Source organism: Panthera onca, chromosome C1 (assembly GCF_046562875.1).
Source record: "Panthera onca isolate mPanOnc1 chromosome C1, mPanOnc1 haplotype 2, whole genome shotgun sequence".
Lineage (NCBI taxonomy): Eukaryota > Metazoa > Chordata > Mammalia > Carnivora > Felidae > Panthera > Panthera onca.
In genome coordinates, this window is record NC_138346.1 from 43,764,177 (window position 1) to 43,783,099 (window position 18,923).

At 39.9% G+C, this 18,923-nt stretch overlaps 1 protein-coding gene across 4 annotated transcripts in view; it reads right to left on the reverse strand.

Annotated features, from left to right (window-relative positions):
- The window catches only part of MYO1B (myosin IB), a 188,250-nt gene that overhangs the window by 102,401 nt on the left and 66,926 nt on the right, over positions 1-18,923 (reverse strand). The gene's annotated exons all lie outside the window — the stretch shown is intronic.

The window sequence follows — 18,923 nt, forward strand, 5'->3', positions numbered from 1 at the left end:
ATGATACTGTATTTAAAACAGGGGCTCCTGGGTGGCTCAGTTGGTTGAGCTTCTGACTCTTGATTTCAGCTCAGCTCCTGATCCCAGGGTTGTGTGATCGAGCCCTGAGCAGGGACTCCTCACTGTGTGTGTAGCCTGCTTAAGATCCTTTCTCTCTGTCTCTGTCTCTCTCTCTCAAACTGAAAAAAAAAAAAAAAAGGTAAAGCCCTATTCATTTATCATTTATCAACAAGTATTTATCAAGAGTCTACCTTGTATAAAGAACATGCTGGAAATATAAAGGTAAGCTAGACTCAGCCCTTTTCCAGGAATTCTCAGTCAAAAGCAGGGGAGAGAGATACAAATAGAAAACAGCAACCCAACAAGTTAAGAGCAATGAGAAAGATATGTGCACAACATTGCAGAACAAGACAGGGGCCCAAGGGGATGGGGAAGGGAGCTGCAGATTCTTCAGAAGTAGGAAAACCAGTCCTAAGGAGTACATTAACAAGGCTAAGGGCTTTTAGGCAAAAAAGCAAAAAACAAAATAATCGAGAGTGTGGATGTGCCTTCTTGCTGGAAGGCAGAACATAAAGAAGGGGTGAGCAATGAGCCAGGGAGATAGATGGGCAGACTCCAAATTGGAGCAGAGATGATAAGGTTGCCACACTCCGGGACTGTAAGCAGGAGAGTGGCAGGATCAGGTAGGATTCAGGTAGTAATTAGAGCTAAAAATGGCAACCTTACCAGCACTGTCTCCAAGCCCTTCATATTTAATCATTTTAACTCAAACTACTAAGGGCAAGTTATTATTAATCCCACTTCCCGATGATAAAACTGTGGCACAAAATAAAGACCTAATTTGCCAAGGTTCCACTGCCGATGGGATACAGTAGAGCCAGAACTGATCCCTGCTCCTGACCACTGGGACAGCCTGGCGCTTCATGGTCAGCAGGGCCACAAGAGTGCATAGGAGACCAATCTGGAGTAAGGAACACCAGTGAAGGGCTGGCGATACGGGGAGAGTTTACATTTCACTGACCAGACCACAGAAAGCCTTTCAGTCAACGACCGGCTTTTCTTGAAACGGTGAGTAGGAGCATCATTAATACTGACAATTTACTGAGCAGGATGAAGTGCTCATATTCATAATCAGATTTGATCCTTAAAACAGCTCTATGAAGTAAACGCTGGCCTCCTTGAGGATAAATGATCCAACTCAGACCGAGAAACGACACAATGTGTCCGTGACCCCTTTCCCAGAACAGTCATAACTTGAACCTGGAAATACTGTGTACCACATTCTTCCCTTCTTGTCACATCCTCTTAGGGCTATCTGTGATCTCATCTTCTGGCAGAGCTACTGTGGGACCTCAAAGAGCCACCATGAGCCTTATTCTGTCACCATCATTTCAATGAATCCAATCCCTTGCCCACAATAAGTATATTCTTGAAAGCATTTGTTGAATGAACGTATGAATATGAAAAGAGAAAGGAAAAAATAATGGAACTATCTGGCACAAGGGACTTTTTTGAGTAGCAGGTGGCTTTAACTCATTTATATGACCAGTGCACGGGGTGATCTTCTGCCCAGCAGGTCTTACCCTCTCCTCAAATCCCTCTCAGCTATTCCCTATCTAACCAGCACCTTGCTCACCCCCTTAGACCACTCAGCGGGGCTCCTCCTTCTCTTGTGTTCTCTGATGTCCTCAGGTAAAAACAAGCATGTCCCTGCGCACACCAATGCACAGTAAGGACAGTGAAAAATACAATGACTGTGGGAACAGAAGACACCCTGGGTAGGATTCTCTAGGCCCGGGATCCACAATTCCCCACCTACATGACCGTGAGGCCAGTCCCTCACCCTGGCTGCATGGCAGTCTCTTCACGTACCAATTGGAGAACAGAGCCACATACCACATACTTCAGCTTAGAAGGTTAAAGAAAGGTGTATAAAAGCTCTGGAAGTGTTATAAAGCCCTAAATAAATGTGTGAATTCTTTCTGTGTTACAATCAGTTATGTACACATCTTCCCAACCCCTACCAGGAGGTAAGCTCCTCTAGGGCACCGCCTTTTTTCTAGTTAATCTTTGTGCCGTCCGGCAGAGTTACAAGCATAAGACGCCAAAAATACGCAAATAGGAAAGAATAGATGAGTGAATTCTCTCCAAATATCAACAAAGTAAGTCACTATTGGAGTGAGCCCCACAGAATGGTAAACAGGAAAGTCATTTCTTCTTATGACCTTCATGCAGGAAAGAAAAGCAGAGCTTAGATTTCTTACTAGCTTCACTCTCCCTGCCATTCTTCTCACCTCCAGACAACAGTTCAGAGATGCCACTATCATTATCATCACTGGCAAGAAATGCAGGAAAACACATTATGGCAAATACAAATGAACTTTTCCTACTATATATACGTATATGGTGTGTGTATATATATATATATATATATATACACACACATATATATACATATACATATACATATATACATACACATACATATACATACACACACACACACACACACACACACACACATATATATTCACTGTACATATTCACTGACTTCCTCATGGGTTGTTCAACACAAGCCTTTCCTATGCTCCTAAGACTGCAAGTTAGGTTTAAATATTACACCATCAATGATTCAAAATTATTTCTAACATGAATAACAATATATGACTGTGTGTGTGCACACAACACACATAAACACACATACACAAGGCTTTAGAAGATCACCAAATGACCCTGCCATGGGTTTATGTCACATCAAAACACTTATGCTGAATGCTTAGTTTTTTTCTTGTCTGTCCAGACAGAAATAGTTAACTGCTGTCCCCCAAAACTGGGTTTGATTTACAATGGAGTATATTTTAATATAAAGGCTAAAAGGGAGAGTTATTCTTTCAAGACTTTAGACGGCCATGAAAATTTATCAACTGAAGTACTCAAGCACTGGAACAATGGGCTGGGACTGTCGGCACACCCAGCCCAGGCACACTATAAATGTGATCGTATATGTACTTCGTATGAACTCAGACCTTGACTTCACTTATTTAAAAAAATGACCGAAGGGCAGGCCATGAAGGACATAAGCCCTGCCCCCCGCCTTGTTCTCTTCCTCTCCGGCAACATTAGCAGGTACCCATCACCACGGCCAACATTTATAACTATAAACTGAAACCACATGCCAGTCTTCCAAACCACTCTGTAATTAAGGAACCTAAATAAATCTTTAGAAAAGTTTTTCCTTCAAAACACTTGTGACCCATATGCTTCACATTATTTTGTGAGCATGTCAGCATTGTTATTTACCACACGCAGAAATGAATGGTTTATTATAACGCAGTGACGATAACGTCAGGGGCAAGCATGGGTTTGATGCCACCACATCAAGAGCGTGGGTTTCACCCACTTCTTCTGTCTTCTAGTTGAGCTCTAAGAATAGAGACAGCCTGACGCTTGAAAGCAAGTCCCCCCTTCATTTCCAGGTCAGCTGCACAGCTGTTAGCTGAGAGCCAAACTTTCCCGAACACCACCACGCATGCTCACGGCACATTTCCAAACAGCTGAGCTGTATGTATCTCTTGCTTTTCGGTTTTAGATGTTTGGTTTGGGTCATCTGTTATTTTCTGTCGGGGCGCAATGTTGGGTTGCACGTTGAAAAATTAAGTAGCCGGTACGTATGCTTCTCCTCCATCTTATTTCTGCTCAGAATGTCCATCTCCACAGCAGTTCTGCTTTTATGGTCATCAAATGGGACAGCAGGGCTTTTTTCCCCAAAACTCTAGGCTCTCCACCCTGCCACCTGCATTCTAAGTTTATTTCATCTACAATGCAAAGCAGGAAAGATGTCACACAAAATACATCACCACCACTACCTAAAGCCAATGTTCTTCCAAGCAGATCTCTATTTTTCACTGTCTCTGGCTCCCTCATAATGAGCCGCTTGAGATCTTTTCCCCAAAACAGTCTGATCCATTTCGTTAGTTTGTTATCTCCATTAGCCAAAGTTCAGCAGAACAAAATTTGTCTAAGAAAACTCTACTGAATGTACAAAACTGTTACTATCTATTTGTTTCATGTCATTTTCTTCAAAAGCTCTCAAGATGGTATTCCCTTTCACCTAATCCTGAATTCTAGAATATTTTAGAATCATACTAGGGAAATTCTGCTTCTGATTTTAACCCTCTTAAAATCACCTGTCTCAAAATTCTCATCTACAATTTAGATCTACAAATCTCAACTATTTCTTCTCTTTCTAGCTCTGGCTCAGCCGTACGTTCTTCTAAAATTACATAACAAAAAAAAATTAATAAGTGTTTTTTTAAAAATTCCTAACCTTCAAGTGTTCCACCAATTTCTAACTTCATACCGAACTCCATTCAAGGGCTGAGACAGTCCATGAGAAGAACAGGGGAGAAAAGGAAAAGGAGAAAGGGAATTATGTGTGGAGTGTATTACATGGAAACGTTGAGGCTTGTTGATTTGTTGGCTTATTATTTTTTTAATATAATTTATTGTCAAATTGGCTTACATACAACACCCAGTGCTCATCCCAACCAAGTGCCCTCCTCAGTGTTGGCCTTCCATGTAAAACATTATTGCAGACATCAATCATTGCCTCTTATTCTTTTTTTTTAATGTTTATTTATTTTTGAAGGAGAGATAGACAGAGAGCAAGCAGGGGAGAGGCAGAGAGAGAGGCAGACACAGAATCTAAATCAGGCTCCAGGCTCTGAGCTCTCAGTACAGAGCCTGATGCAGGGCTCGAACTTACAAGCCGTGAGATCATGACCTGAGCCGACGTCAGACGCCCAACCAACTGAACCCCCCTGGGCGCCCCCCTCCTGTTTGTAATTCAGAAAATGTTCACCCACTTGAAAAATATCACCTTGTTAAGTTAGTGTAATGCTCTACCACCACACATTCATCATATCACATCTGAAGAAAGAATTTCAGGGAAAATAAGTGTTTGTAGTTATTTATTACAAGTTACTATAACTTTTTATCCTGGAAAGCTTTATTGCATTCTTGTCCTATGCCAGACATGGTAACTTAACATATTTTTCACAGTACAGTTATCCTCCATAGCCATGTCATCAGTGAGCATTCCTCATAACTCAAGCCTCAGAACAACAGAAGATAGAGAACAAAAATGAGTCTCTCTTCAAAATAAATACCAATGGGCAAAATGTACACTATAAGTAAAAAAGGACAGAAGATGAAAACAAACATAAAGAATAGGTTCAGGGGAGATGGATGGTAAATGGACTCAAATGGCTGCAAAGTTCCTTTATTTTACATAAAGTGATACAGTATTAATTCAATAACAGTCCTGAAAGGTATATTATAATGCCTAGAACAACAACTAAAGTAATAACACAAGAGCTGCAAAGCAACTAAAAAATTAAAATGGAATTCTAAAAAAAAATTCAAATAATCCAAAAAAAGGCAGGAAAAGAGGAATAAACACAGAGGAGACAAACAGAAAATAAATTATTAAAAGGTAGACCTAAATTCAACCATATTAGTAACTACATTAAATGTTAATGGACAAAAATACTCCAATTAAAGGGCAGAGAATGTTAGAACAGATACAAAAGCAAAATCCACCTATATGTTGCCCATAGGAGCCACATTTAAAATAGGAAGACATAGATAGGCTGAAAGGAAATAAGATTTAAAATAAGCAATTGCTTAAAAATACAATATTGTACTTTTTTTCATATATTTAAACTCAAAGAAGTCCTTAGTTGTCACCTAAGAGGGATGCTATGCAATGGCACAGCATATGGCAGAGAGCAGGTGAGACTTAATTATCTTAAAAATATGAGCTACAATCATTTTTGTAAGAACACTTTTTTTTTAATCAATACTTAATTTTCCAAATTCATAGACATTTGTATATCCTCAACTTAAGTAGCCACACAGCTTTCTTTCGCTACACAATTGGAAAGGGCCTGTTTCTATTAGCTACCAAACAGAAATAATCTCATCAGGGATGAATCATTTTAAGATGACATCTGTTCTAAAGTGACAAAAGTAAAGCATCAAATAAAGCTCAAAAGTCAGGCTTTAAAATAGGATATGACAAATAGGCACAAAAAAGTTTCTTCTTCCTTTAGAATTACATTGGTTCTTGAAAAATAGACTCCCACAGGATTTTTGTGAAATTCCATAGATTGCTGAGTCAACCTCAATGTACACCTGGTCTCTCACCATTTCTTAATGGGTCAAAAATATTTTTTAATCTTTAACAATCAAAGGTAATCACCAAGGTGACAAAAATCACGGTATCTGAATGTCTTGTATATATAAAATGAGTCACTTGTATTATAATGTTTTAAGTAACAGCAGAAATCCCTGCGTAATTGGAGAAGAAACTCTTCTTAGAATTTACAAGCACAGCTCTTTATTTCAAAGGTTCAACATGCCAATTATGGAATATAATCTAAAACAAACAGCAAAGATTGCTTTCAAGATTTTAGAAATTTTATTTATAATCCTCCTGTGATGAAGAAGCTTTGAGGTATACACACAGTCTTCTGACCCTATGTGCCTAACCATTATCAAAATCACCATGGAGATCCTCATGTGTTCCCCCATCTGGGGTCAGCCAGCCATAAGTCACTTCTTCTGGAGACTGATACAAAGGTGGACTGGGCCAAGGGCTAATACTTTTTCAAAGGTGGATTGCAAAACCCAGGTACTGGAGACATGCATTAGGAAGAGACAAGGGGTTTAGAGAGACTAAATTATGCCAGGAAGGAAAAGGACTGGACTTAAGATATGCAAGCAGTGAGGAGGAAACATCTGCTTTCAGGGTCTGGAAGCTGCTGTTTGGAATTTAGTACTAATCCCTTGTGCTGCTCAGGACTTCCTTCTGAAAATGATGCCCTGAGCATGAGATGCCACAGGGGGAAAGCCCTCACTGGGGTAGCATCCTGCTTTGGGTTTGGCAAGCATCCGGAAGCAAAGAGGCTGATTCCCCTTCATCAGTGTTCACTGCTGCAGGGCCTTATCCCTCAAATTAGCGAAGGGCGAATGGTTCCTACTATTCAAGAATGGATCAATGCCCTAATAAGTAAAATGGAAGAGTGTGTGGAGGAAGGGGTTCCCAGGGAGTTCATGGGCACCCATGAGAAAGGAGGCATTGTACTCACCAGGCAAATTCTGAGGACAATGGTGAAGAAAATCTGTCCTCTAGAGGCTTAAAATCTAACAAGAAAGACACTAAAGTCCCCCAAAATGGAGGTGGGAGAAGGTAATAAGCACATCAGCAATCTCCTAAAGATATTCATAAAGGGGAGAAATGACTTTTACTGAGAAGGGTATATCACGGAAAGCTGCAATATCTGAACCCCAAGGCAATATGCAAGGACAGAGGCTGGGAGAACACAGACACCAAGGAGGAAATTATGTTATTTCCCCTGTCCAGAAATTAACAAAACACACCTGATTTAGAGGAAAGAACAAAGAGACAATTAGACTCTTAATTCAAATTCAGTAAGCCCTGCAAGTATTTTTAGTATCCGTTTTAACAAAAGAATACTAACAATCACCCAATTCTCATAAAAATAATTACACAGTTATAATCTATAAAAACAGCCTTTCCTGCTCAAGGTAAACACAATTTAAACAAATTCCCAACACAACTGTTCCCAAGCCTTTTGGAAAAATGGATTATTTCAACTAATCTCATAGTCAGCTTTTATGACTTTATTACAGGCAACTAAATCCTGCAAAAAGTTATCCCAAGAGAAGTTACTCCAAAGACCTTCCTAATCACCCATAGGACTCAATGTTTTACTCATTAAAGTAAACAGAATGACTTCACATTCTTAAGATGCTAACTGATTTTCCAGATAGATGTTCCTTACTGATTTAAGGCCTAAAAATGTGCACCTTCTGTGTGTCTTTGTCTAACTTGGAACAGATACTGTGATCTAAGGTACCTCACGACACCATCCCAAATAGTTAAGTCAATTCAGTGAAGTGAACCTTTCAGGTTTACAACATTCAAATATAAACCTGTATCGTTTAACTTGGATGGCCCCTCAGTGCCTGTTACGGACACAGGATGCAATGAGGCAGAGTCTCAGCTTTCCTCCAAGAGAAGCGGGAAACATAGGGATACTTGTCTACAGTAGAAGACACTATGCTGGGGGCCTTTCGTGGCGCCGTGCACTGAATGAAGAAGCGTAGCGAAATCTGGCTGTGGCCACCACAGAAGGACTGGATGGAGATGGCATCTGAATGGGAACCCCAAGTACACACTGCTTTATTTCTTTAAAAATGCACAGAGGAGAGGGAGTGAGCAGTAGTGGGAGGTTACCAATTTCTTCAAGCGTTGGTCTGTGCTTCCAGCCCACGGAGCTGCGCAGATGATGTTTGTAAAGCACCCTGAACAGTGTCTGAAATGGAGCAGGCACTCAGGAAAGGACTGGAGGGCCAGCTGGGGCCAAGTTTGCATGTTTAAAGAATCGAGGTCACAAATCAATTCACATTTTGGAAAGCGAGATCTGCCACCATTTCATAGAGTGAATGCAAAATTCAATGAAATCAACAAATATTACCAAGATGCCTGATAATAAATAGACACATGTATACACACACACACACACACACACACACAGACCACTGTGCATATGCAATGAAACATCTGGGTTTGCACACGTTATTACAGAGAAAAGGAAGTAAATACGTAAAATAATAATAATGATAATAATAATTATTATTATATTACTACGGTTATTAGCTAAATTCACTTCATGATACCATGAAGGAGGAAACATTTTGGAAATAATTTTAAGAGAATTCAGTATTCATTTATTCAATAAGCATTCTGTGTGCAGGCAGAGGAATACATGTGACATCATCCCTACCCTTGCACACTCCAGGTAGAGAAATCATCTACTATCTAACTAAATAATAATCTAATCATTTGAGGACAGGTCATTTGGTCTGTGGCTTACCTAAAAACAGCAACAAAACCTTTCTCTAAAGCATGAGGGATACTGGTACCAGGAAAAACATTTTTTGAACTAAAATTTTGCTTGACTCATCCAGATATCCAACACCTTTCAAATCCACCCCTTCCTTTCCTCCCCATCACCAGTTTTTATTGCCTCAGACAAGTTCCTCACTTCTGGCCTGAGCATCAGTAACTCCTAAAGGGGCCTTCTATAACCAGGCAAGATATTTTCACAAGCCATCCTGATACGATACTGTTAAAATATAATGTCATTTTTATTACCATGACTTTCTTTATTCCTAATCCTGTCCTCACTGCAGCCAGGTTTGACTACTTGCTTTTAGGTGTTTCTGTAACCAGGTTTGTTAAAGCTTGCTTCTGTAAAGCAAAATTGTATCATTGCTGTCTTCTAAAACTATGATTCTATGGAGTATTCTCCATTTTAAGTATCACCCACTTACATTGTTTAGGCATCAGAGAGAAGTGTTAGATACATGTTGGAGGATTTCCTAGGAATCTGTACTCAAGTGATCCTTGTGGCCCAGAGATTCCCTTCCCTCCCACACCCCCAATGTTTTAATATGGGGTTTAAAATCTACTCCAATCTTTGCAAATTCAGCACATAAACAAAATGCAGGAACCTTTCCTCCGGGCTTCCATATGGAAAACAAATGAGTCCATTATTACACAGTCAAATCCACGTCTCAAATTAAAAAAAAAAAAAAGAAACTGAGTGATTGAAAGAGGGAAATCAGAGGACCACAAATCAGACCATGAAGAACTCCCCCACTCCACGACCCCCCCACCCCCACAGTCCCACACAGGCTTTACCCCTGGGATGACTGATGGCCCTCTCCAAAAAAGGTCCCAGGGTGGGGAACCAAGGGATGACTACTGCTCATTGGGTATGTCTTCCAGACGGTTCTCACTCCCCCTCTCCCTCCCTTACCCCAGTTTTGGTCCTCACCCAGGAGGAAGGGACTTCCATGATAAGGTAAGAAAGAAAGGCTCAAGATGCCAGAAGATCTGTTCTACACAGCAGTTACTGTTTCTTACATGTTGCATTTTTCTTTTAACGCTGAAACGTTTGTCACTTTAAAATGGCTTCAAAGTGGCCACATAAGAATGGGTAAATCAAAAATACCACACGCCACTCCGCCTGCAGGCTGGCTTCCCTGCAATCCTCCTCCTTCTAAAATGCTAACGGGTCACTCCCTCCTGGATGCACTCCCCTGGCTCTCCACCACTCTGGCAGAGAGGGGTCCAGAACTCTCGCAGGAAATGATGCAACAGCAATGCTTTGAGCTTCTGCTGGGGGAAGATTTAACGTTGATCCAGAAGAAGTGCCCTAACACTCCCAAAAGGATCGAATACAACTCCTGTATTATTCCATCCCACAAAAGCACAGCTCCAAAGTGAACTCAAATACAGAGCCCTCAAACATCTGCTTTCAAGTACTTTAAGCCATGTCACACTGTCTGCAGAGTGGCCGCAAGAAAATGACATGTCACATACACAGATCACATATTTATTTGAGAAACACTGCAATCTGCAAGCAGGCAGCATTTATTGCCACGTGTCTGGGGAGGGGGGGTAGCTATCTGATAAAGGCGTTGTCATTAGAGACCAACCTTGGAAAAACTAAGAATAAAGTCCTGAAAGCCAGCAGCAACCATCCCCTATCAGCTAGGGAGGGGCGAGAGACCCTAGATGAGAACAGACTGTGCCTAAGGCATTCTGGATACAAATACTGGGTCCTTGAGAGCTATGCATAGTGCTGCTGGATGTTTTTGTTACAGAATATAAGCTCAAGACAAGCTTCTATCTTCAACACAAAATCTTGAACTTAAAAACTTCCTTCATGGGTGTCTCGACTGGTTTCTGGTTACCCAGAGAGGTAAAGCAGTTTCTCACACAGGATCTAGTCTCTAGGAGCTTTGGTTTTCATGGGTGTGTGATGCATGAAAAAGCAAGCAAGATCCTTCCCAGGAGCTAGTCTAGCTCTCTTTCCAAATGGTTCCTTTCCTTCTTGGCTCCTCATCTGCCCAACTGCCCCCACCAAATACCCTCTTCCCTGGAAACCCTGGATGATTCCCCTTGTTCCAGGAGCTCCCTGACTCTATACCTGCAAAATCCCATTTATACATGTATTATACCCCCAGCGTGTTTTAATTTTTGGACTTTTTTTTTATTACAGTTTCTCTCCCTTGAGAGCAGGAATTATGACTCACCATCTCAGTGCCTGACATATATGCTCAGAATAAATTTGCATAATGAATCCTAACAGTCCTTTCTCCTAGTCACGCAAAAAAAAAAAAAAAAAAAATGGACAAAAATTAATTTATGGCATTTTCAGAGTCTGTGTTTGCTTACCAACTATTTATAAAAAAAAAAAACCTAATAAGGGAGAAATCAAGAGAACTGTTACTCGAGTATGCATATGTAAGTGCACATTCATATCTTTACAAGAAAGAACTCTATGGATTTAAAATACTCAAAGAAGAAAAAGAAAGTTAAAGGGAAACTTCATGCTTGCCAGCTGAAATTCTTCGTTTAGGTTATGTTTTAGTATTCGGCACTTCTCTCTGATGCTTGTTTGTGCAGGTTCTGTTTGAAGGCACAGGCAAAACGATCACCTAAAATCTTCTGCTTTAGAAAGGCAAAGTGTGATTATATTTGCACTCCAGAATCTTGCCAGTTCCTAAACTAACAGGCAAAATCAGTCATCTCTAGGGCTAGCTGTGAGAATATCTTGCTCCTACCCTTCCTAGAGACCCACCTGATATGACCTCTCTTCTCTAAAGTATGTACAGTCGCTTCTCTAGGTCCCTGCTGAGCAAATTATCATGTTTATCCTAACTTCCTTCCCGAGTTTGATAGCCACTAGCTACCTAGTGCCTACAACCGGCCAGGAACTGACCCAGCATCACAGGGTATAAAAATGAAAATGGAGCTGTCTCTGCTCTCCAGACTCTCAAGTTCAAGCCTCTCCCTCCACCATGGCCTCTTGAGAGTCGCACGCATCACAGACCCCTTCTGGCCCCCAAACAAGTTCATCTCCTCCCTGGAAGAAGGCACACAGTTAACGTCCTGAAATTTATGTTCTTCAGGACAGATTTTCTGCACCAAGAAAAAAATCACTGGGACTTGCAGAGGTGAGGCACTCAACATTTCTGTTAGATTAATAAACCAACAAATCTTCAAAAACTCCTCATATTAAATCTTCATAACTCAAACGAGTAGAAACAATGCCTGGAAAACCTGTGATAATATCCTTCTGCTCCTCTCCATGTATCTTTCTCGCCACTGAGATCTGGCATAATAGTGAATCCAACTCATTCATTCATTCATTCATTCATTCATTCATTTGAGAGGGAGCATGAGCATGCACACACAAGTGAGGGAAGGGGGAAGGGGAAGGGAGTGGGGGAGGGAGAGAGAGAGAGAGAGAGAGAGAGAGAGAGAGAGAGAATCTAAAGCAGGCTCCACCCGGTCAGTGCAGAGCTCTAAACGACCCTGAGGTCATGATCTGAGCCAAAATCAAGAGTCCAACACTTAACCCACTGAGCCACCCAAGCACCCTGAATCCAACCAATTTAGTGACAGGTCCTAGAATGATGGCAAATAACCCTTGCTGGAGCTTTCTATATGCCTATAGCAGGCTTAGGACAGAAAAGAAAATCTACAATATGTGGAACAAAGGCACACCCCCTCAGGTTTCAGAACTGCAAACATAGTGGAGGATGACTTCTCTACAATTTGTATAAACAGTCATTCAAATAGGGAATCCCGATTCCTAAAGATATTTAATGTACCTAACCTTACGGCTAAGGTTTAAAAAAAAGAAAACACACACATGCACACCCACATGCACACGCACATATGTAACTGCTCTCCCCTCGTATATGTACTTCAAAAACCTACTGACTGAGAAAATACCAATGTCTGCAATCACTCTCCAGGCCTGAAGACTGGAACCATGTCTATATCTTACACAGTTGCCTCATAACCATCATAAACTAGTTCTAGTCTAGGGAATTTTCTATTTATCATGTGTTACGGTCCACCTCTCTACAGAGAGGAGGGGGCCACCTATTCAAACAAGTCTCAGTTTGCGCCATCAATTTTCATAAAATGATGACAGCCCAACCTATTACTTGGTGGGTTTAAAATTGAGGCTCTTTTACGGACAACAGAGACTGTGTACTCTGGGACTTTTCCAGAAAATACAATTTCTAAATGTCTGCAGAAGACCTTTAATCCAAAACCCAGTTATGAGGAAACAGAAAACAAATACGGGAACATACGAAACTGTCACAGACGTATCGCTGGAAGGAGGAAATGCAATCTCTCTGTTCCTTGCATTCCTGAATCAACTCAAACCATCAATAAGCTAGGTATTTGTACTGGTGGTTCGTAACTTTGGATGCACATTGGAATCACTGTAGGTGCTGATGCCTTGCTCCTCGGTTCCTCCACATTCCACAGATCCTGATCAAATTCTGCAACGGTTCTAAGCAGCCCAGGATGACAACCACTGACTTATGTGTCTTATGGACTTCCTCTTCCTAACCTGTGCTTTGGGTGTTACATCCTCTCTAGTGGCATAGCTTCGGTTAGCTTCCACATAGTGAAGTGGCCTAAGAAGTAGCTATATAGGGGCTCCTAGGTGGCTCAGTCGGTTAAGAGTCTGACTTCGGCTCAGGTCGTGATCTCACGGTTTGTGAGTTCAGGTCCTGTGTTGGGCTCTGTGCTGACAGTGTGGAGCCTGGAGCCTGGAGCCTTGCTTCAAATTCTGTCTCTCTCTCTCTCTCTTTGTCCCTCCCCAACTCATGCTCTATTTCTCTCTCCCAAAAATGAATAAACATTAAAAACAAAAAAAAAAATGCCTTTCTTTAAAAAAAAAAAAAAAGAAGTAGCTATATAAAATTCACGACTCTATTTTCTGCAGGGAAATTTTGAGGTGTTGTTCAAGATGATATTCTTCACATCCTAAGTCCCATAAGAGAAATTTCTTTAAATCTAACTGGTAAGGAAAACTCTACCTCTCTTGAGCAACTCAAGTACTTTGATCTTATGTGCAAAAATTATTTTGTAACGGATCATATTTCCCTTTTTGTTTTGACCACCAGCAAACGAAAATCCCAGTTCAATAAACATGCAGGACATCATGGCATTAACTTTTGTTTGGGCCTCATTCATTCTCTGTTTCCTTTGCTCTGACTTTTAAAAAGCTAGTCACTTTATAATATTGACTGTAAAATAGTAAGCTGCCTCCAGTCAATTTTCGATGTGGGGAGATATAATAATTAGCTCTCATTCACATTCCTCACACACTTTTGAACTATAAAAAGCCAATAATGCGACTAATGTGACTAAAATCCATGTAAACAGTAACAACTCTTCTTTGGGTTTCGTTTGTTTGTTTGGTGGGGGAGATGATACATTGATGGATATACAGACAGGTTAGGTAGGTAGGCAGGTAGGTAAGTAGATAAATCTGCTTCAAAATATAGGAGCTCCTTTATAAGCATGGCTAAGAAAGGCAATTGATCAGAAATTTTTCTTTTATTCACTTACAACTATAACATTCAAAAACTGTTCTCCAGTCATCAGTATCAAGCAGAATAAGTGATACCAACACTGAGTCAAGAGAAACTTCATAGGGCTATTTCCCTGCCACATGTTATGGAAACAGGAATTCTAAATGCATGACTGTTCACATGGATTCTGTATCTATTCAAATTGTGCATTCCTAATTCTGTGCTTTATCCCCTAATCCATCACCCAACCACCGCAAACCTCCTCAATTCTTCTGCAAAAATCCAACATTATTATTCTTTCTTGCTAATTCCTAGAGGATTCTTTCCTTACATGCTTTTGTGGAAACACTACAAAGGAAAAATATGCTTATGAGAATGTATTGTTCCATTCACTGAAATCCCCAATATAAATAAACCAACCCTTGGCCACCAATAACTCAAAAACAATTAACATGTATTTCTTGAGAGGCATCTCTAAAAAGAGAATTGGAAAATATTTGCCTACATTTTAATATAAATAACACCCCTCAGTCACATCTCCAAGTTGACAGAAGAGGTTCTGTCACAACGTCCAGTTGACAATGAAGCTGAAAAAGGGCAAAACCAAGCTTCAAATCTAGATTTGTTAACTCACCTGGATTACTCCACTTTAGATCATGACCTCTAGTTTAGAAACTCCACAGAATGAAACTGCCCCACATATGCCCCATTAACTACTCTAGAGAACTGATGCAAATCTTTTCCTCATTAACATAAAAAAAAATTTCTAATGATTTTTCCTAAAATATGCCATACATTTCTCAAAAAGGAAAATCATATACCCACAGAATTTTACATTAGAAAGGAACCTTAAAATTAAGTATTTCCCATTCATAGATTCTTTGTTGAATATTTCCCATTCAAAAATCATTAATTCTTAAACACCACAAATGATTGTACGAACGGTGCAAGTTAATCTGTAAATATTTAGCTGTAACCTCAAGATTCATTCAAAACTCATACTTGAGTAACTTTATTATTTTCTGTTCTCTATTATGAATATTTAGAGTTGTTTCCTATATAACTGAAAATTATATCATTTGAAATTCCCTTCCCTTTCTTTCTTTCTTTCTTTCCTTTTGTGGCAGTTGCTAAATATCAAGCTAAGATAAAGTCTTTACAATGTATCCTGGAATTCCTGGAACACGGGACATTTTTGAATGATGTGATTAAGGCTTATTGAATCTACTGAAATGATATTACAGACTGTCTAACCTGTACCAGCCACTGTTCTGGGCACTGGGGATACACTACACATTCTATGGGATGAGATGGACACGGAAGGTAGGCAATAATAAAGGAAGCAAAGTACAGTTTGCTGGAAGGTGGTGAGAAGAGAAATAAAGCAGGCAAGAGGAATACTGAGTGTTGACAGAGCAGAAAAGGGGAGCAGGCTGCGACTGTTAGAGAGGATACAATGGAAGGACCCACTAAGGTGGCAGTTGAGCAAAGACTTGAAGGAGATGAGGGAGAAGGACATGTGAAGAAGACGGATGGATGGATGGATGATGGATGGATAGATAGACAGAGGCATACAGAGACACACAGGCATACATAGGTATGTAGGTAGGTAGATGATAGACAGATAGGCAGACACATACACAGACACACACACAGGTTGAGGGGCTAGGGCATTGTAAGCAGGAAGAACAGCAAGTACAAAGCTCCCAACACCCAAGTGTGTTAACAGTTAATTGGAATCTTATTCTAATTATCCATCCTGCTTTAATACCCTATTTAATGCCTTCAAAGAGTTGGTTGACATTGAATTTTAACCATATCTTTGGATACACTGACTTACAAATATTGACAATGAGCAAGATACTGAATTTGGTACCCTTGAATCATTCAAAGAAAACAGAAAGTTTACCCTGTTCCCAAAAGGCGATACTGTGTTGTAGGTAAAACAAGATATATAGACATAAGAACATTGATTTGCTTTTTAATAAATGCTTAGATACATAAACTGGAAATTGCTTTTTATATTCAATAAAACTGTAAAAAAAAAAAAAAAAGTATACTTGTCCAGATTAAGAGGATACAAGAAAAGTATATAAAGGATATACTTCAAGTATTTTTGCAAGTACTTGGATCATGACCAAAATTAACAAGAGAATCATACAAATTTGTAAGTAAAATTCAGAAGTAACATATTATCTACATTGTATAATATGAAAATACAAAGGGACATTATATTGGGGGTTGAAGAGATGGGTTTTGGTTTGCCTACCATGAAAATCAAGATAATTGCGTTAAAAATAAGAATTATAGTTCTGTAATCATTTCTAAAATGTTAATACTTCTTCACCTTCCATCTTTGGCTACATCCGTATTTGCAAAAGAGAATTTAACTAAAGTTATCCTGTAAGCACAGCTTAAACTCCCCAGTACAGGGGAAACTGAGTTTTATTTATTCACCACCCATCTGAAAAAGACTTGAATCCAAAAAAATTAACACTGCACTGGCTTAAATTTCAAAGCTTGTTAGAACTATTCTGCCACAATTCCCAATAGATGAATATGTAATTAATACAGACAAGGTCAGCATCAAATTTTCTAAGACTCCCGGTAAACATGTTGGTTCTAAGAAAATCAAAAATATGGGAGTTGCACCAAAGACAGATATATTGCCATAAACTATCAAAGCATGTAAACGCATCTTCAAATATTCGCATATTAACTACTCCTGTAAACAAGAACAATGAAATGTGACACTATTAAAAACCCTTGTTCATAATAAACCAATATGCCACTAGCCTCTATGCTGAACAGCAATGTGAAAGAAAAGGAATGACAACAGAAACATGAAAAATGAGTGAACGGTTTTACTTCTGTAGTTTAAATGCATTCACCCCAGGTTGGGTATAGAGATTACTTACAAAATAAATAAAAACTAACAACTGTAAAAAAAAGATAAAATCCTAAAAATAAGATAAACTGCATCCAAATAAGATTAAAGTGGAAACGTGAAAATGCACCCTAATTACAGTCCTTACAAGGAAAAATTACATGAAAGAGGATCTGTTTTCTTTCTAAATTCTATTACTGAACTCCTATTTAAATTCACACAGAAGTTTGCTTTACACAATACCTGTGAGTTCAATTATGAAATAGTAATAACCCTACTGAAATGAACAGATGATCCCAGCAAACAGGGGGCCCTGCAACACATTTACCAAATCCCATCACTTATTCCCCTTCCTGGGTACGTGGGAGAAAGTACCTCCCAGCTACCTTTGCAGTTAGGCTGAGCCATGTGACCTCACACCAAGTGCCCTGGGCCAGAGAACGAGGCCTGACTGTGCTCTCTCTTCATCTTCCACAGCAAAGTTAAGAGTCATGTGTTGCGGCTATTAACAACTCTAAGCTAAAAGCAGCTTGGATTTGTGTGACCACTTGCAGGAGAGCCTCTGAGGAAATCCCCTCATCAGACGGGGGCTATTAGTGAGACACAAACTTTCACGTGTTCCATCTTGAGATGTGAAGGTTTGTTACCCAAGCGTAACCTGCCTTATTTAGCCTATAACCCTGATTTTCACTAGGACAGTCAAAAATTTTGTTAGCAACCAGCACAGAATCGCTAAAGGTTAAAAATAAATAGGTGCGGGGGTGCCTGGGTGGCTCGGTCAGTTAAGTGTCCGACTTCGGCTCAGGTCATGATCTCACAGTCCGTGGGTTCGAGCCCCGCGTCGGGCTCTGTGCTGACAGCTCAGAGCCTGGAGCCTGTTTCAGATTCTGTGTCTCCCTCTCTCTGTGACCCTCCCCCATTCATGCTCTGTCTCTCTCTATCTCAAAAATAAATAAACGTTAAAAATAAATAAATAAATAAATAAATAGGTGCTGAGACCCTAACGTGTACCTAACACTAGGCCTCCAAAGTGAGGTTTGGGTCCAGGACCTGACCAAGATGAGACACAGGAGTATGGATATAAAATATTAGAACTTCTATTTTAATGTCTTTATTCATCTTTTCCCCCCTATACATGTGTACGTTTTATAATGCACACAGTACATTTCCATGGTATTTACTTGAATAGTTAATTATGTGCTCAACCGTATATAAATATCCACACTGAATGGATCTTAAGACCACGATCTTAAGGCAACAAAATAAGCATAGTGCATAGTCCCTGCTCAAAAGATGCTTCCTCTTGCTCAAGTCCAATACACAAATAGGAAACAATTAATGAAATATATAAGACAGCACACAATAATGTGCCATATAATCGACGCATGCTGTGGAAAATAGGTGTTAGGGCCATGAAGTGGCCTTTTAGAAAGAAGCTGCAAAATGCAGGTGTACTCCTAAGAAAATGCAGCTGTGTTCCTGATACATGTTGAAAGAGGAGGAGCATGTGAGGATATGGAGAAGTGTGGAG